Source organism: Dermochelys coriacea, chromosome 6, assembly GCF_009764565.3.
Source record: "Dermochelys coriacea isolate rDerCor1 chromosome 6, rDerCor1.pri.v4, whole genome shotgun sequence".
NCBI lineage: Eukaryota > Metazoa > Chordata > Testudines > Dermochelyidae > Dermochelys > Dermochelys coriacea.
Window position 1 is genome coordinate 9,546,521 of NC_050073.1, and position 20,740 is coordinate 9,567,260.

General features: G+C 47.1%; 2 non-coding genes across 2 annotated transcripts; one reads left to right on the forward strand and one right to left on the reverse strand.

Annotated features, from left to right (window-relative positions):
• The first annotated feature begins 16,192 nt into the window (after positions 1-16,192).
• On the forward strand, positions 16,193-16,265 carry TRNAK-UUU. The gene has a single exon. It is a non-coding gene; the product is annotated as a tRNA-Lys (tRNA).
• Positions 16,266-16,830: 565 nt separating this feature from the next.
• Positions 16,831-16,903, reverse strand: TRNAV-UAC. Its single transcript has one exon. It is a non-coding gene; the product is annotated as a tRNA-Val (tRNA).
• Between the last annotated feature and the right edge of the window lie 3,837 nt (positions 16,904-20,740).

Consider the following 20,740-nt stretch of genomic DNA (forward strand, 5'->3'; position numbering starts at 1 on the left):
GCAGCCTCCCGTGGGCCTCTCTGCTGGGTGGTGAAATATGCCTGACTTTGCTGGGAGCCTCATATGGTTCCACCTTCTGCAGAACTTACCTGTGTAAATTCCCTGTCCCCGTTGCCTATATGCCTGTAATGTGCAGCATCCCCTTTCCTGGATACACACACACACCACTGCAGTACCTGTGCTTTTCTCTTTAAACATTCCTCCGGTATCTTGTTTATTCATTTGGCAGCCATCTGGTTCCATTTTGATGCAGGTGGAGCCGGCCAGCAAAAATGTTCCCCAGTGTCTAATCGACTTAAACTTTTCTTCTTGGCACCATCTTTTCAACCACACATAGAGACCCTGGCATTCCCCATGCCTAGTTGGACTGGCCTGGGAAATGAAGCATTTCAGAGAGCGCTACCGCTGAGGCCTTGCCCCGAGCCTTTGACCTAGCAGTCTACAATTAGTAGGGTGACCATATTTTCCTAAGGGAAAATAGGACACAGCACATGGGGTCCAAGGCCCCCCTCCACATGGGGCTGGCCCGAATCCTCCCTGCCTCCTGCCTACACAGGGCCAGCCCAAGGCCCCCATGGAACAGCCCGAGATCCCCTGCCACCCTCCCACGCAGGATCGGCCTGGCCCAAGTTGCTCTCCTGAGCACTTCCTGCCTGCTAGGGGTCGCATCCCATCTTTTTTGGCAAAACTGTGCATCTGTCCTGTTTGCTCTTACCAACAGGGCTTAAAAAAGGGACTGTTCCAGCCAAAACAGAACATATGGTCACCCTAACTTTTAGCTTTCAGGATCTCTCCCCACATCACTGGTACCAACGTGGACCACAACTGCAAGCTCCTCACTGCTCATCAGACGTCTGTCTAGGTGTCCCCCACACTGACACCTGGCAGGCAAGTCACCAAGCAGTTTACACTGTCGCCACACACCCTACTTCCCCTTGCCTGATGATCAAATCCCATTTCCACCACTGCCTTCACCTCCCTGCTGTAATCCACAGGGGACTGGGGAGAAGGAGACATGGAAATGCAGAGCAAAGGGGTACAGTAGTCCTATTTAAACACTGGTGCTTCAAAGAGGAGCTGCTGGTTCTACTGGCGTGGGCCTCAAACTCGGTTCCTTCTGCATGTAAAAGAGCCAAGCACACCACTACACTATGCAACTTGCTGGTGGATAAGGGCCCCTCAGGACTGTATTTAAAGGTGATCCTTGCAGCTGTGGTAGGCAGGATCTCTGCAAATTACAGTCAGGAAGAAAGAGATGGAGCTCAGAGAGGTATGGACGGAGCTGAAAGTGCATGAGGGAGAGAGCAGGAAATACCTGTCCACAGCTTACCCCTGACCCACTAAAGAGTCAGGAAACCTTGCAGTGAGTGAGTCATTGCTCCAGGAAACAAATGTCACTATGGCAAAAGGGCCAGAAGGTCACTTGCTAGAATGGCTGAGTGGTTAAGGCACTAGAATTAAGATTGTATAGATATATGCCCATGTGGGTTCAAACCCCACTTTGGGTAGAGATTTTTACCCCCCAATATCTCTATTTAACAATAGGGATAAAAACCATTTTCTCTCCACAGTTCTTCACATAGCGAATTGTGACTGACTCCACTTGACATTCAATCATCACACTGAACAACACTAAAGTAAATGATTAACTTAGGCCACCCCATAATTCACTTGGTCTGGTTTAGCTTTTTCTATAGACACTGTCATAATAGTTCCCTTGAATTCCTTGATCTGGATTGGATGGGACTTGGGGGGCGGGGGGAAGGATATTTGTAGCACTGCTGAAGGAGCTACTTCGTACCACCATGCCCCTGAATTCTTCTCCAGGTCTGAGGTTGGCACGTTACCCCATCACACCACAAAGTTGCTCACAGGGAGAGCACCCAAAGTCACACATCATGAGATGCCTAGGAGCTGGTATCTGGATGAAGCCTGTATCACAGAAAAAAGAGAGAGCTGATCCCATTGCTCCTGAGGGGTTAGATGGTTCCTCATGATGTGGGACAGGGCTAATTCTTTAATCAGAATGCTGTGTGGTGCTAAGTCTCACAAACGTCTAAATATATGTTGTCTTTATCAACCAAACTTTGTCATCTCATCCAAAAATATCAAGTTGGTTTGATAAGGCTGACTTTCCATAAAACCAGGTTCATGGGCATTAATTATATTCCCAGTCTTTACTGATTGAATCGTGTATCAGCTTTTCCAGTATTTTGCAGTGGTACGAAGGAGGCATGTTCCTGGAATACTGGACATTCTGGGAACAAGGCGTGGTCCAGCCTTTGCCAGCCTTACCCTGTCCCCACCAACGTGACAATGCATTTGCGGTCACAGCATAGGAGAGGTGTCATTTGTAAGAGTCAGAGAGGGCAGACTGGCATTTCCCCATCCAATACCCCACAAAACCACATCCGGTTTTGTTTCAGTACCGGATGTGGGAAAAACCTCTCAAAAACGGGACCATCCAGTTTAATACCATACAATTGATCTCCCTACCTGGAACTGATTTCAGGCGAAGTGGTTTATAATTACCTGGATCATTGCGTTGGCCTTTTTTTGTATATTGGCTCAACATTAGCTCTCTTCCAGTCTTCTGGAACTTCCCCAATATTCCAAAACTTATTAAAAATGAACCAGAGATCTCCTCCTCAGCCAACTTTTAGGACTCGGGTACAAACTGTTTGGGCGTACTGACTTTAAAATGTTTACTCCTAGCAGATGCTATTTAATGTCTTTCTTAGTTACAAAAGGGCTAGTGGCTCAGCATCCTTATGTGCTATGAATACATCATCCTCTTCCTTTCCAAATAAAAAAGTGAACATTTCTACATCATTAATAACTTTACTATGTAGCCAATCTCCTGATTTTAATCCTATGATTAAGGCATCAGAGAGATTGTGCGAGATTCTGTTGTATTGTCTTGGGACCTGTGGGTGTTTAAGACCCCGCCTATCCAGGACAGCAATTTTCAGGGGCTGATTTTCGTTTTGCTGGGGCAGATGGTGTTTGTGACACTGTCACCTCTCCACCATTGAGCTGACTCCAAATGTAGCCCTTTGCAGCTGAACATCACCCCATCTGACCATCCGTAGGGTGTCTGCATTATGACAGGCACATGGAGGGTGTGACAATGTCTTTTACTGAATTGACTTCTATTGGCAAAAAAGACAAGCTTTTTCTGCTTACACAGAGCTCTGCTTCAGGTCCCTTCTCTCCGGGTTCAGGGCACAGGGTTTACAACAGGCATTTGACCTCTTGGGGTGGGCTATACTGAATACGAGAAGAAGAGTATCTAAAGATGCAAAGAAATTGCATGAGATTCTATTGTTTAAGGAGTAGCAGACACTTGGCTATTACAGATTGTCTCATAATGCTGGGGGTTGGTGATACTCCTCTGCAATGGGACGCATTTGGAGCCAGCTTGGTGGTGTCACACAAACACCATCTGCCTCAATGAAACAAAATTAGCCCCCGAAAATTGCAACGTTGGATTTTTGTAAACATTGTACTACTGGGGCTTGAACACAGGACTTTCTACATGTAAAGCCTATATGATAATCACTACACTATAGAACCTTCCTGTGGGAGTATTTTCTTTCTTTCTTCCTTCCTACCCACCCAGGCATCTCACCTGAGCGTCAGGGTCTACAGCGGAGTGGAAAGAAGTGAGTTCTTCTCAGGGAGAAGCCCTGAAAGGGGGCATGTAGCATTATTCTTACACTCTACTGTCTTGGACGGTGAGTCTAGAGCGCAAACTGCCACATGTCTGTAAACTTCATTTCACATGAGGAAAGATGTTTAGGTGGGGGTTGAAATGTGTGTTCTGCAAAAAGCCCCATGTCTGGGAACCTCCTTCTCTTCTATGAAGTCTCTGTTTTCTAGGCTGGAGTTCAGTGACTTTTATGTTCCATAATATGCAGGGTGAAAAAAGCTCTATGAAAGCCTGAGTAGCTCAGTTGATAGCACATCAGACTTTTTATTTGAGGGCCTAGGGTTCAAGTCCCTGTTCAGGTGGGATTACTTTTTGGAAAAAGCCATTGATTTCCTAGAAACACAGTTGTTTAAGCCCTAATGGGCCCTTCAACCAATCCTCAAAAGGGTGAAGGAAAGTTAGATAAGGTCGTCACAAACTGGGAAGAAAGGACAAAGGAGCCACTTGGTGGGTACAATCCTGATGGGGTAAAAAGCAAACTCCTCCCTCATATCTTTAAGTCCAGTATGAATTTGGGAGAGATTGAATGCGTGAAGGAGAAGGTATGGGCAAAGGAGCTCTGAGAAAGGGTCAGGGAGACAGAAGGAATTTAGGAATTGCCGCCTTCTGTCACCTCCATCTTCTTGTGTCCTTCCATCACAATCATAGTTTTTTTCCAGCACTGGGCACATGATTTGGCCCGATCTGCAGCCCTGGTGTTATCTTCCATGGCAGGTCAAAAGTCCAATATACAGAAATGAGAACCAATACAAGAATTCATTTAGCTTCTCAGCAATGTCCTTATCTTCTTTAATTGCTCCCACTAGCTCCCAGTGACCCATGGATCCACCAATTTCTTTCACAGGCTTCTTGATCTATTTCAAGAATCTCTTGTTTGTTTTTTACACCTTTAGCTATTTCCTCGTCTAACTCCATTGTGGTCCTTCTCATTTCCCTCTTAATGCCTGCTGTCATGTATGCTCCTGGATTAATTGCTTCACTAGAGTAAGCTTGTGACATTCACCTGGTGTTATCCGGACTGGTGATCTGCTAGGTCACTCCAATCCTTGACTCTGGGAGCCAGCCTTACCCTGCTCTGCTGGGAGAGCCCCCACTCTGGGGCTGTTCATGCACAGTCTCTGGCATGTAAGCTGCTCCCAGCTACTTGCAGGTGAATGACATTAGCCAATATCTCCGGTCCCAGTCCCAGACACAACCCTAGGAACCTCCATCTTGCAGGGTCCAGCTATGCCTGCTGGATGCTGCAAGCTTTTATAAGTTTGTCAGATTAACACAGAAATTGATGTGTACCATGCTTGTTATCCCAAGGGGAGTCTCTGACACACTTCAAACCAAACACGCTGCTTCAGGTAGAATAAACAAACAGATTTATTAACTACAGAGATAAATGTTAAGTGATCAAAGACAAAACATAAGAAGTCAGATTTGGTCAAATGAAATAAAAGCAAAATGCATTCTAAGATGATCTTAACACTTTCAATTTAGTTGGGGATTGGTCCTGCTTTGAGCAGGGGGTTGGACTAGATGACCTCCTGAGGTCCCTTCCAACCCTGATATTCTATGATTCAATGCCCTTACAAACTTAACCTATGTCTACACTTACATTTTTAGTGCTCTAACTTGCTGGCTTATGGGTGGTGAAAAATCACCCCCCCTGAGTGCAGCAAGTCTGAGTGCTTTAAAGCGCTAGTGCAGACAGGCTCCGAGTGCTGGGAGCTAATCCTCTTGTGGAGGTGGATTATCAGGAACACTGGGAGAGCTCTCTCCCAGCGCTCGCACACACGACCACACTCGCACTTCAAAGCACTGCCATGGGAGCATTCCCTTGGCAGCACTTTGAAGTTTCCAGTGTAGACATACCCTTAGATGCTTCTCACCACAGACTGGCTGGTTGCCCTTCAGCCAGCCTCTCCCCTTTGATCAGCGCTTCAGTCGCATGGTGGTGTCTGTAGATGTAGGTGGAAGACAAAGGAAGAGCATGGCAAATGTCTCTTCCTTTTATCATGTCCTTTCTTCCTTCTTGGCTTTGCCCCCCCACCTCAGAGTCAAGTGAGCATTACCTCATCACAGTCCCAAACTGACCAAAGGCGGGGTGGGGGTGACTTCTGGGGGAAGATCCTTTTGTTGCTGCCCAGGCCAGTGTCCTTTGTTCCTGTGAGGCTGGGCTGGGTTTGTCCCATACGTGCCCTGATGAGGTGTGGACTGCCTCTTTGCTCTTGGAGAGTTTTTGCCTAGGTTTATTTTAAGCTGCGAAGACACATTTTCAGCCTCATAACTATATACACGAAATTATAACCTATAACATTACTATAAAATACTGTAACAACAATTACTATAACCTATAACATCACTATAACAACAATGCTCAGTGCATCACGAGCCTTCCAAAGACACCCAACATGACAGTCTTTGCATTTGATACCACACAGTCATTTTCTAAAGATGAACATGGGGGTATAGGGTGTTTCCACGAGGTACAGAACATCACACAGATGTCCATCATGTATGGCTTTTTCTTACTAGCATCCGTGCCCGCCTAACCTGTGGCAGCTGAAATAGTTTGGTTGAGAGTGCATTAGACTGAAGATCTAAAGAGTACTGGTTTTCCATAGAGCGTTTGCTGCTATCAGGGATTTTCAATTGCTTGGGATTCTTTTCTTTTTCTTTTCTTAAGAGAACAGTTGATGGTTCCAAATATTCTCACTGTTCCCCCCCCCCCGCCCCAATTTGATTATGATTCTTTTCATACTTGGGGAAGGAATGGTTTCTAATTAACAGGAGTGTTGTATGTAAGACACGAGGAGGTAACTGTCCTGCTTTACTCAGCACTGATGAGGCCTCAGCTGGCGTATTGTGTAACAGTGTCCAGGTTGGGGTATCACATGTTAGGAAAGCTGTGAACAAATTGGAGAGAATCCAGAGGAGAGCAACAAAAATGCAAGGTTTGGAAAATATGACCTAAGAGGAAAGGTTGAAAGAATTGGGCGTATCTAATTTAAAAAAGAGAAAGCTGTGGAGGAACTTAATAACAGTCTTCAAATACATTGAGGGCTGGGATCGTTAGCAATTATCTTTGAGAATGCTTGGAGGATGGGTGAGAGATCCCATATGTCTGGAGAAGGGCAAACATAGTACCTATCTTTAAAAAGGGGAACAAAGATGAATTGGGGAACTATAAACTAGTCAGCTTAATTTCAATACCTGGAACGATACTGGAACAAATTATTAAACAATAAAGCACTGAGAGGATAAAGGGTAATGAGGGATAGCCAGTGTGGATTCGTCAAAAATAAATCATGCCAAACCACCCTAATTTCCTTTGTTGGCAGGATTACTGGCCAAGTGGATGGGGGGACCAAGTAGATGTGAGCTATCCTGATTTTTAGTCAGGTTTTTGACACAGTGCCACATGACACTCTCATAAGCAAATTAGGGAAATGTGGTGTAGATGAAAATTACTATACGATGGGTGCACAGCTGGTTGAAAGACCATTCTCAAAGAGTAGTTATTAATGGTTCGCTGTCAAACTGGGAAAGTGCATCTAGTGGGGTCCTGCCAGCATCAGTCTTGGGTCTGGTACTTGTCAATATTTTCATTAATGACTTGGATAATGGAGTGGAGAATATGCTTTCAAAATTTGCAGATGACACCAAGCTGGGAGGGGTTGGAAGCATTTTGGAGGACAGAAGTAGAATTCAAAATGACTTTGACAAATTGGAGAACTGGTCTGAAATTCAATAAAAACAAGTGCAAAGTATTTCATTTAGGAAAGAAAAAATCAAATTGCCAACTACCAAATGGGGAATAACTGGCTAGGTGGTAGTACTGCTGAAAAGGATCTGGGGGTTAGAGTAAACTGAATGAGTCAACAATGATGCAGCTGAAGGAAAAAAAAAGGTAGTATTCTGGGGTGTATTTACAGGAGTTTTGTATGTAAGACACGGGAGGTAACTGTCCCTCTCCACTCAGCACTGGTGATGCCTCAGCTGGAGTTCTGTTCTGGGCATCACACTTTAGGAAAGATGTGGAAAACTGGAGAGAGTCAGAAGAGAGCAACAAAAATGATAAAATGATTTCCTGATCTATGAGGAAAGGTTTAAAAAAACTGGATATGTTTAGTCTTGAGAAAAGACAACTGAGGGGGGGCCTGATAAGTCTTCAAATCTGTTATAAAGAGGACAGGGATTAATTGTTCTTTGTATCCACTGAAGGAAGGACAAGAAGTAATGAGCTTCATCTGCAGCAAGGGAGCTTTAGGTTAGATCTTAGGAAAAGCTTTCTAACTATATGGCTAGTTAAACTCTGGAACAGGCTTCCAAGGAGGGTTGTAGAATCCCCATAATTGGAGGTGTTTAAGAACAGGTTGGATAAACGCTTGTCAGGGATGGTCTAGGTTTACTTGGCCCTGTCTCCACATAGGGAGGATGGACTAGATGACCTTTATAGTCCCTTCCAGCCCTCCATTTCTGTGATTGTTGAATGCAATAGAGTAGAGTAGAGTAATTGGAGTAATACAATGCAGTATCTTTTCACTCAGTCAGGATGCATAAAGAAGAAGATGGAGAATAATACTGAGACTATTATAATACTTTTGCGTATAAATCAATGGTGTGGCCCCTCAGGTCATCCCATCTCCAAGAGGATCTTGGGATTCAGAGAAGGGTTATGAGAATGATCAAGAGCCTGGAAAACTCCATCACAACACAATCAGTCCCTGGAAATCACAGCATGGGGTTTGATATGAAAACTGTCACTTCAGCACAAATCCCGTGACTCTAATCCAGGACCTTTGGGATATACAGCAGGCATAGTAACTACTATATTACAGAGTCACACTTTGCAAGGTGGACCTTTAGCATCTCAGGAAGAGATGTCTCTGGAAGAGCAGGAAGAAGTGAGCCCTTCACAGAGAGGGTGGAGTTTCCTTCTCATTTTCTCAACATCCTCTTCCCGCAGGTTGCTTGCAAGAAAGAGCTATTGATGGAACCACATTTTTTGTTTATTTCTCCAGGCAGCAGAGGGCAGAGCTCACAGGTCCTTCTATACAGGCCCTGGGGCTCAGAGTGCCCACCGCCTCACCATTCTGGCCCCTGTACATGGCTCAGGTAGAGCTGGTTGGAAAATATATTTAAATTTCCATGAAATTTTTGGAAACTCTTTTCTTGCTTTTTTCCCCCCAAATTTTTCAGATTTCTTTTTTTGAGGTTATCATTGAAAAATGACTTTTCTTTGGATGATGAAAACCCGCAGAATGTTGCCAAACGTGGTGCTTTTCTTCCCAAAATTTCCTTTCCATCCAAAAACCATTGATGTGATTCACACCAAATTTCCTTGAAACATCCGTGAAAAATAATTTCTGTTTTAATCACTGACTGATTTTTATTTTTGCCCTCCTGTTTCCCATTTATTGACTAAAAGGTGTAGCCAGTTGTCTGACTACACTCGCGGTTTGCTCTTAAAATGTTCAAGAGACCAAATAATTGAACTTAGCCAAATTTATTGTCTAAAGACAAATCAGTACAATACTTCTCGGAAGCAAATTCTCGCTGCATGTTCACCTTACACAGAACATGTGCTTCAAAGAAACACATTCCAGATAGCAGAATTTATCAAGTTACAAAACTTCCTAAAGTCACTAAAATCCAACCCATCAGTTTGTCCCAGTTCCTTAACTTGTTGTTTTGTACCTTCGTTATCTTTGTTCTGGTTATTAGCATTCCAGGTACTGGTCTGCGAAGGTATCAGCTTGTACCCTGCCAACACATTAAAGTATTTTGCCTTTGATATGTTTCCTATTGTCTAATGTCAAAGCTGACTTCAGCTTTGCAAAGTGTTGTGGGATACTTGATATGGGTGCCAGAACTGTGGGGAAAGCATAATACAGTTGGTTAACAAAACTTCCCAACACTCACGTATATAGGTGTAGAAAGAATGAGGAGTACTTGTGGCACCTTAGTGACTAACACATTTATTTGTGTGTTTGTGTGTGTATGAGTGTGTATAATGCATATTATAGTAATACCAGGCACACAATACTTATTAATGTGGTGTATACTACACTTAACATAGACCATTGGCTAATACCATCCTTGACTTAGTGAGCCTCTGAGCCACATGCCATGAGCACATGATAGCTGGGGTCGAACGAACATCTTCCTTTTCTTCCTTGATCTCACAGTGACACCTGCTGGCCACTTCTCTATTGTAGCACAGTGCAAAGGGACCAGCTCCCCAGCTGTAGGTGAAATAGAAAAGGAGTACTTGTGGCACCTTAGAGACTAACAAATTTATTTGAGCATAAGCTTTCGTGAGCTACTGCTCACTTCATCGGATGCATTCAGGGGAAATGCTGCTCGAAGGAGGTCTGGGGCAGGTGGAGGTGTGATGTTTGCTGAAGGAGAGGGAGGCTGGGGCGATGGGTAGGTCACAGCGTTAACTCCCCAGGCAATAGGGGTGATGGTTAGACTGGGGGTGGAGAGTCAGTGAAGGGGAGGGGATGAATGTTACCCACCATAGTGGCTTGGGGAGTGGTGGATTATAGTGAATAGGAATAGGGTAGTATGTCTTTAAATAGTCTGTGAGCCCTTTAGTGGTGCTCACTGTGTCCCATGTCTTTGAAGGGACCAGATCCCAGCCAGTGAACAGGAGCAACTAACGGGCGTTTTGTGAGGGAGTTCTCCAGGTGAAGTAGGAGTGACTGTGAACCTTGGAGTGATTTTGTTGTCAGTTTGTTTGTTTATTGTGTGCTTGCAGCTTGACTGAAATATATAGTGTGATCTCTTTTGTTCGGGGGCCATGTGCTGAGCTTTGATCCCTAAACCATTTAGTACCCATCAACCCTTTACCGGGAGTGGGGCTATTCAGGGCTTTAAAAAACCCGCTCTTAAGTGACCAGAGGAGCTAGTGAACATGGGAGTTTTGCAAGGGAGTGGGAAAGCCAGATACACCTGATGAACAGTCTCTAGACTTAGGCCAATAAAGACCCTCCCACAAAACAAAAACAAAACCCAACGAATATGGCTGCAGTAAAAAGAGAATGCAAGTAGAAGTCCAGTGGCAGAGTTTATTGCACTGAATGCAGAATGTCTGATTGCCAGCCTTGGGGGCAGCTGGCGTACATGTGCATTCAGAGCAAGGATCTCCTGGCCCTCAGAGACCAAGTACAGGCTCTGGAGACTAGAAAGGCTGAATTGGAGGAGCTAAGGGACACAGACAAGACTTTCCAGGACACAGCAGAGTGGTCCTACCCCCAGTCTGACAGCCTCTGTGTTGTTGAGGAGGATGAATGTCTCAGACAAGGAGAACATCAAAGTGGAGTGGAGGGAAATGATCCCATATTTAGGAACCTCCTTCCAGATGATGTCATAGTATCCTGTCGCATTGAGGATACCTCTTCAAGGGAGGAAATCCCAGTTATTACCTGTCTCTTCCTTATAGTAATGGGGGATTTGATCATTAGAAATATAGATAGCTGGGTTTGTGATGACTGGGAGAACCACATGGGGAATTGCCTGCAGGGTGCAAAATTTGCTGATCTCTCGAGACATCTAGACAGGCTATGTGCGGTGCTGCGGAGGAGCCGGTGGTCGTGGTACACAAGGGTACCAATGACATAGGGAAAGGTAGGAGAGAGGTCCTGGAGGCCAAATTTAGGAAGCTAGATAAGTGATTAAAATCCAGGTCCTCTATGTTTCTGAAATGCTTCCAGTTCCATGTGCAGGGCCAGTTAGATAGGCAGAGCTGCAGGGTCTCAAGGAATGGATGAGAGGATGGTGTAGGGAAGAGGGGTTTGGTTTATTAGGAACTGGGGAACCTTTTGGGAAAGAAGGAGCCTACACAGGAAGGATGGGTTCCATCAACACCACAACGGACCCAGATTGTTGGCATGTAAAATTAAAAAGGTTGTAGAGGAGTTTTTAAACTAAGGGCTGGGGGAAAGCTGATAGGTGCGGAGGAGCACATGGTTAAGGCAGAGACATTCCTCTGGGGATCTTTTCATGGGGATTCTCTATATCCTAGTAAGAAGGCGAGGATAGAAGTTGATAAAGCACAGGTAGGAACTGAAGAGAAACAGTCAAATGAAAGCATCCCATTCAATTACATTGCATAATGGCAGACAGCTAAAAAGTGACAAATCTTATAAGTGCTTGTATACAAATGCTAGAAGTCTAAATACTGAGATGGGTGAACTTGAGTGCCTGGTATTAAATTAGGATATTAATATAACAGGCATCACAGAAACTTGTTGGAATGATGAGAATCAATGGGACATGGTGATACCAGGATACAAAATATACAGGAATGACAGAGTAGGCTGTGCTGCTAGGGGAGTGGCACTATATGTGAAGCAAAGCATAGAGACAAATACAGCAAAAATCTTAAATCTCTATGGATAGAAATTCCATGCTTGAATAATAAGAATACAGCAGTAGGGATATTTTACCGACCACCTGACCAAGATGGTGATAGTGAATGTGAAATTCTCCAGGAGGTTAAAGAGGCTATAAAATAGAAAACTCAATAATAATGGGGGATTTCAAATATCCCCATAGTAACTGGGTACATATCACCTCAGGACAGGATGCAGAGATAAAGTTTCTTGACAGCATAAATGACTTTCTTGGAGCAGTTAGTCCTGGAATCCACAATGGGGGAGGCAATTCTTGATTCTTGATCTGGTCCAAGATGTGAATACAGCTGAACCACTTGGTAATAGGTTTCAGAGTAGCAGCCATGTTAGTCTGATTCGCAAAAAGAAAAAGAGTACTTGTGGCACCTTAGAGACTAACAAATATATTTGAGCATAAGCTTCATCGGATGAAGTGAGCTGTAGTTCACGAAAGCTTATGCTCAAATAAATTTGTTAGTCTCTAAGGTGCCACAAGTACTCCTTTCCACTTGGTAATAGTGACCATAATGTAATTAAATTTAACATCATGGGGGGAGGGAAAACACTAAAGAAGCCCATCACAGCAGCATTTAACTTCAGGAAGGGGAACGACAGAAAAATGAGGAAGCTAGTTAAACAGAAATGAAAAGGTACAGTCACAGAAGTGAAATGCCCGCAAGCTGCATGGAAACTTTAAAAAAAAAAAAACCCCACAATAGAGGTTCAAATAAATGTATACCCTGAATTAAAAACATAGTAAGAGCACCAAAAAAGTGCCACCATGGTTAAACAACAAAATAAAAGAAGCGGTGAGAGGCAAAAAAGGTATCCTTTTAAAAATGGAAGTTAAATCCTACATAAACAAAAACCCTGGCAAGTCAAGTGTAAAAGTATAATCAGGCAGGCCAAAAATGAATGTGACGAGCAACTAGTCAAAGACTCAACATATTCATAAATGGTCTGGTAAACAGTGAGGTGTCAAAATTTGTAGATGATACAAAATTACTCAAAATAGTTAAGTTCAAAGCAGACTGGGAAGAGTTACAAAGGGATCTCACAAAACTGGCTGACTGAGCAACAAAATGGCAGATGAAATTCAATGTTGATAAATGCAAAGCAATGCACATTGAAAAACATAATCCCAAATATACATACAAAATGATGGGGTCTAAATTAGCTGCTACAGCTCAAGAAAGATCTTGGGATCATTGTGGATAGTTCTCTGAAAACATCCACTCAATGTACAGCAGCAGTCAAAAAAGCTAACAGAATGTTAGGAACCATTAAGAAAGGGATAGATAATGCATCAGAAAATATCATGATGCCTCTATATAAATCCATGGTACACCCACATCTTGAATACTGTGTGCAGTTCTGGTTGTTCCATCTAAAAAAAAGATAGAATTGGAAAAGCTATAGAGAAGGGCAATAAAATGATTAAAGGCATGGAACAAATTCCGTATGAGGAACAATTAAAAAGACTAGGATTTTTAATCTTGGAAAAGTCACAACTAACGGGGGATATAATAGAGGTCTATAAAATCATCACTGGTGTGGAGAAAGCAAATAAGGAAGTGTTATTTACTCCTTCACATATTATATTGGGAGTCGCCCAATGAAATTAACAGGCCGCAGGTTTAAAACAAACAAAAGGAAGCACTTCTTCACACATCGGATAGTCAACCTGTGGAACTTGTTTTCAGGGATTGTTGTGAAGGTCAAAACTATAAAGGGGTTCAAAAAAGAACTACATAGGATCATGGAGGATAGGTCCATCAGTGGCTGTTAGCCAAGATGGGCTGGGACTCAACCCCATGCTCTGGGTGTCCCTGGGGATGAATCACTTGATGGTTACCTGTTCTGTTCATTCCCTCTGGGGCACCTTGCATTGGCCACCGTCAGAAGACAGGATATTGGGCTAGAAGGAACATCGGTCTGATCCAGTTTGGCTGTTCTTATGTTCTTAGAGTAGTGGTGGGTAAGCAGCGGGGCGGGGGGGCTCATCAGTCCAGGAAAGTGAGGCACAGCCTAACCAAGAATTTCCAAAAGCTCCAGAATACATTTGGCATATTCTTTTGTCATTTAACTGATAAATATATATTGATTTAAGGACAAATTGTGATTTGATTAAAATGTCAAAACTCACTCTCTCCAGCAGCGAAATGCACCACTGGGAAGTTTGAAGCATGCCATGCTGTGGGAGGCCCAAACGTTGGTATTGCTAAGAGTGCCTCATGAAGATGCCTTGTTACCATGGCAATTTACCATGCTCAGGAATCCCTTTCTAAAGGTGGTGTTGTGGTAGCCATGGCTTGGTAAGGCCACGGCAGAATTATAGCATTTAAGTATATGCTGCAGGGGATGGGGATGGGGGCCCCATGGTGCATATGCGCAAGAAGCTGTAGCTGATGACTAGTCCACCTGCTGCTGCTTCACTATAAATGTCAGCTTTTAATAGCCAATAAATTATACATTGGGTGGGAGTGAAAATAATTATTTGTGACTTGTGCCTCACATCTCGAAAAAGTCATGAGCTGCCACTGGTGAATAGCAAGGCCTGGCTTGTTTATGAGCATTTAGTAAATTGGTTTTTTTGGGGACTCAGCTGTGCCAGGCTTCATTTTTTGGGTCGGGGGGTTTAAAGAGCAAAAGATACAACTGGTGATGAGGATGGCACCCTAACCTACATGCTGTAAGTCTCACCAGGAACACTTTTTTTATTCTTTCAACGGTTGGGTCTTTCCTGACATGGCTTGGCCTTGAATTCTGCTGTCCTTTGTTAGTGATTGGAGGGTTGCTTGCTTTTGGCTCAGCCCGAGTGATTTTCTAGAAGAGATCTGAATCCTGTGATCTGTGACCTTTATGCTGAAAAGAGGATTTGAGATCAGGAAAAGGATCACTTTTACTAAAAGTGGGGCATGAACCTAGGCAGGTACATATCCATTGGTGCTTAAGGCCCACCAGCCTGGTGAGTGCCCTACTGCTGTTTTTGCTATAGTGAGCTTTGCTTTGAGGAATAAGGATTCTCTCACTGCAGGTTTTCATGTCTCTTCAGCAGCCTGGTGGGGAGCTGTAAGGACAAGCAGATGTTCCCTCTTCTCTACCTCATGCCCTCTGGGGCCACTCTGAGCTTCATTGCTTTCCTGCTTAACTATGATCCATCCCATCCCTTCTAAAGCATCCATCTCCCATGGAGTCCAGAGGAGAATGTACTCAATGGTCATCATGTCTGCATTAAACCCATCTGGGGGGGGAGATGGGACCTAGCGGGTGGCTCTTTATCTAGCTTTCCTTACCCCAGCAGGAGACCGTGGTGAGACTGGGAACTCCTGGTTTCCCACCCACCCCCCACTGTGGGAGAAGGCAGGTTAGCTTAATGTTGCTGTGATGGCAAATGGGGAGCCAGTGCAACAGTTTGTAAGAGAGTGATGGGACCAAGTCCTCCAGGTGAGGAAGGTAATCTCAGTGGTTGTGTGTGGTTGGGCATCACCTCAGTTGAACTGGTGTGTCTCAAACACACTAGGGCATCTGAATTTAGCAGATCATACCCTATTTCTCAAATAATGCATTAGAAAAGGGTGCAATTTGCTCTACACCTGGGTGGCATGTTCGAGCTCAGGGCGCTGCTCAGTGTGTGCCCGATAAACAGGACCCAGGGAAGTTTCACAAAGGGAATGCAGGGTTAGCATTTCTCAAATGTGGCCACCGTGGCCACATGCAGCCACCAGGGGGTTTTCCTGCAGCCACGACAGCCTTCTGGTGAGAGATGGTGGGGAAAAGCCATGGGACTCCAGGGTGGTTAAAAGGTAATGGAAAGATAAGCACAATGCAGGCTAGGGTTAGGTATAATAATTTTTTTGGGGGGTAGCCAGGTTCAAGCTCCAGTTTCTGATAAACTAAATTATATCGAAGAGCTGCTGCTGCTTCTTTTTTTTTTTTTTTTGTCTCTTGTATGTTTTCTCCCCAGGTTTCGGGCGTCTTGTGTTGTTTAAATGAACATGCAGACATAGCTACAAATATATTGAAACTACAGCTAATACAATTGCTTGGCTTGGTGATTTTCAGCTGTGGGAAAAAACTTTAAATGACTGCCTGGATAGCTCAGTTGGTAGAGCATCAGACTTTTAATCTGAGGGTCCAGGGTTCAAGTCCCTGTTTGGGCGATACGAATGATTTTTTTTTTATCCCCAGTCCCCTTGCCTCACCTGGACGTACAGAGGCTGCAGACCATGGGGTGGCTCTGGAAAAGGCCAGAGCCAATTGACCCCTTGACCACCTACCCAAGCCACCCTCTGGGCCTCACCCTCTACTCCAGTCCTCTGGCACTGCTGGGAGACTCCTCTCTCTCTGTCTCTCTCTCCATGGGCAGTTGCATTCGTCCCCCAGGAGGGAATGTCTCCAGCAGGGTCAGGGCTCAGGGGCACACACCTGTGAGGAGGCAAGAGGCTCCTCCCTCTGATCACCCCCTGGGAATTGGTGGGGAGGATTCTACTGATCCCTTTTGCCCTGCTTGGAGTGGGGGCTGGTGCTGGCACCTCTGCCAGTCCCTAGTGAAGCGACAGGGCCCTGCACTCCCAGGGCTGGATGTAGTACGTGCAATCAGGGGCAACTGGCAGAAACAATGGGTGACATCACCTCTCTCCTGCTGGGGGATAAAATCAACTCTTGAGGAGAGGTACATGGGGCTCACTAGCATTATTCACTGCTGCCTGTAAAATGACCCCCAGCTGGTTCCACTGGGGCTCGAACCCAGGACCTTCTGCGTGTAAAGCAGACATGATAACCACTACACTATGGAACCATGTTACATGAGGTGGCTCCCCCTCCCCCTTCTGGCAGGTCAGGGTTCATACAGCAGCTGGGAGGAACACAGCTGCTGTGGGCAGGCCCAGGAGATGCTGGGAGTTCACCTTGCCCAGTGCTCAGAGCACCTGCCTGGCTGCGGGAAACCACACAGCTAGGGTCAGTGCGGTGGTTGCTTGCAGATCGCTCACTATGACTAGCTGCTTCCCCAAGAAGGGTGCAAAGTCTGCGTGCATGGGGCTGGGGAAGTGGGGGTGGGATGGAACCCGCAGCTATGGTGAATGCCAGCCAGCTGAGTGCACCCTAGAATAAACAGCCATGTCCAGAAACGCTCCCCCTCTGTCGCTGCTCTCATTTTAGAGGGACCTAAAATAATTGGCATATAATAATGCCATGCGTTTAGCTACCACTCTTTAATCGGTAGCTCTCACATAGCTTTACAGAGGATGGCAAGGTCACTGCCTCCATTTCACAGATGGGGAAACTGAGGTTCAGGGAGGTGAAGGTAATCATCACTCACAGTCACCCGGCCAGGCTGAGACTGGAAGGCAGGGCTGAATCCTAGCCCAGTGCTCTACCCACTAGGCCACCACCACCTCCAGCACCATACCTGCGTGAACAATGCTCCCTGCCCCCAGGCAGTGCCAGGGCTAGGAGACAGTGCTGCACAGAACGGGGGGAGTGCTAGTTGAGGGAGGACGGGTCTGGGGGAGGGCTGGATTAAGCAGGGTGTCAGTGGTAGGTGGGAGAAGGCTACAGGGTATCGGAGGCTGGCTCAAAGGGGAGTGGATGGTTGTCTGGGATGTTAGCTGGGGCGGGGCTGAGTAATGGGGTATTGGGGGGATGCAAAAAGGGGCTGTCTGGGGAGAGCAGGTGGGGCCAGATGGGGGGCTCAGGGAGGGGCTCTCAGGGGAGAGGTGGGGGGCAGGATGGGGGGTGGTGGGAGCAGCTGGCTGCTGGACAGTCAAGCGGGTGAGGCCAGGGATCTATGGGAAGCCGGGCGTGGTGGGGGGTCAGTGGCTGAAGAGAAGTCTGGGGCCCGGCTGGCCGCTGGAGAGAGGGGGCCGGGCGGGCGGCTCTGTACTGCATGTGGTCTGGGGGAGCAGGGGTGGAGCTGGTCTCTCCCCAGGCTCTGCCTGCGGCTCCGTGGCTCCGGCCGGGACTAGCCGAGCGGCTCTGCAGTGGTCTCTGGCGCCCGGCAGCGGCCATTGCAGCGCCGCTGCGGAAGGACTTGGACAACTGCAGCCCCCAGCTCAGTGGTGTCAGGCCCTAATAGGCAGAATTGGGCTTTTTAAAGTCTCTTTAATTTCTGAGGCGCCACAGCCTGCAGGGTTTTGCGCTGCTTTTATTGGGACATTGCTTATTTGGGCTTTCTATGCAATAGGCACCTCACTTCTGTGCTGCTGGGAGCCCGGCCAGCAGCCACCCACTCTCCAGCCGCCCAGCTCTGAAGGCAGCAGCCCGCTGCCAGCAGCAGCAAGAAGTGAGGGTGGCTATACACCATAGCATGTGAGGATGGGGAGGCAGTGGCAGGGACTCCCCTGCCTTGCTCCCCTGGGGTCCATTGCCCCAGAGATACGGTGGCAGGCAGGGTCTCCCCCCATCCCTCCCCCCCTTGCTGCCCTTAGGAGAGCCCCCTGCATGGGGATGTCAGGCTGACCTTGGGGAGAGTGCAGGATTCTGCCCCAACCAGACGCTCCATCCTGGGGGCTCTGGTGCCCGCAGCTGTGGCTCTCCCAGCTGGGCTCCCAGGCACTGAGAGCTGCTGTAGGAAGCAAGGGTGCCCGGTGGGGGAGGGGGCAGTGCTAGGAGGGCACAATAAGCCCTGAGACCCATGGTGAAGTGGCAGTTCTAGCCAGAAAACGGGATGGGAACCCAGCCAGCCCTTGCTGGTGCAGAACCTGCCTCTGCCCCTCTCTCCACAGGGGAGTAGAGCGGCAAGCTTGGAGTGGTTCTAGCCCATTACACAGGGGCCTAGCCGGCCAGCCCCAGGTCCATGAGTCCGATGCTGTGCTGCTGCCAACCAGGACACGTGCTGCCGACCCCACCTCCTGCCGCAGCCTCCTCCGTTCCGCTGTGCTGCACGAGGTGAGTCCTGCTGGCTGGGGTCAGACACCCAGAGAAGGGTAGCCCTGGCACCACCTCCCACTCCTCGCTCCCTCCCTTGGGTGTCCTAGTGCCATCCCCTGCCCCTCGCTCACGGTCTGGCTCTCCCTCCATGTGCTAGCAGAGCTTAGTGGTCACCCCACCCATCCTCAAGGAGGCTTCAGGCTGAAAGGCGAGGAAGACCTTTCCTAGTCCGTGTTGGCTGTTGACTATAGAAAGACAAAGGGGTGTGTGTGCATGTGTATGTGTGATCTCCCCCCCCCCCACCCTAGTTAAACCCTGTTGCAAACATTTGAGTTTTTCCTTTCTAAGCTGGAGGAGGAAAATCTCCCACTGTTCCTGCCCCCTTTGGTATTTATGCAGGGCTTAATTTGTGCTGGGGCAGCCTTTCCACTACAAATTAAGCACTGACCCCATTCCCCTCCCTCTGAAATGGGTTGCGTGTGGTTTGAGAGGCAGTGCCAGGTTTTTTTCCCCCCTTGAGACTTGGCAACACTACAGTTGGGCTAGGCTGGTAGTCATAAATCAGGCTGGAGAGGGGTGTCCTGCTGCCAGCCAGCCCTGGTCCTGCAGTGAGTACCCTGCTTTTGCAGCAGCTCCAACTGCATTCACCCAGGGCTGTATGTGTTTAATTAAATACATTGTGGATGGCATGGTCTCCTGGATAGTTCAGTGAATGGGCACTCATGATAGGTTCTAGTCCCAGCTCGCCCAACGTCAACCCGCAGGCTAGTGGCTAATTCCTACTAGTGCTCTGTGCCTCAGTTTCCCCCTCTCTAGAGCAGGGATAACCCTGCTCTGCTGATGAACTAGCACTAAATGTCATCATTTCTGAAGGCAGCTTTGCCCCCAACCTTTCAGCTTGCAGGAGGCTGCAGCGTTCTGGGTGGAAGATATATAGCGGTCACGCTGAAGCAGGAGGGTTGAGTAGCAGGATGAATCTCACTCTTTCCTTGCACCATAAATTGGTGCAAAGGGAAGGCTAAGCCAAGAAGGATCACTCCCTCACATGCTGCTTCTGCAGCAGGAGGCTACAGAGGTGCAATTCCTCCCCTCAATGCATTATGAGAGTCTGTTTATTTTGGTGATTAGCCCTGAGGATCCCCACCCTGCACCTCCCACTCCCAGTCCTCTAGCCAGGGTGGGCAGGGGAGGCATGTAGTATTATGGTCTGAAACTGACTTTAGAGGGCACCCAGGGGTGTAGCATGGAGCAAAACTGGTTAGTGGAAGAAAGGGAAGCAGAGAATAATTGGTTTTACACCCAAGGGCTAGGGCTAGCTCAGCTGAGTAAGCAGCTCACTCCTCTGAGAGCCCCCCCAGCTGTTATCTGGTGCTGCTGTGATGGGGAGTTTCCCATTTCTACCCCCTACAGGTCCTAGGAGACACCGCTGCCTTCCTCCAGTGCAAGAGGATGTGGGGACTTAGGGTGCTGGAGACCCCACTGCACCAGCACCCAAAGAACTGAAATGGAGAGAGGAGGCTGGAGCTGTGCCCCACCCACCCACCCATCAGCCTAGGTGGTGGGGACACTGGGGGATTCCCCAGATTCCCCACCTAACCCCCCAGCCCAGAGAGGGTCCATCACCCCCACAACTAGTGACCACAGGCCCACCTCCACCAGTGCTTCAAGGAACAGCTTCTAACCAGGGCTGTGTGCATGCTGCTAACATTAGCACAGCCAGAGTGTGAAAAGGGGGGGATGTATGGGAAAGGGGACAACAGGGCAT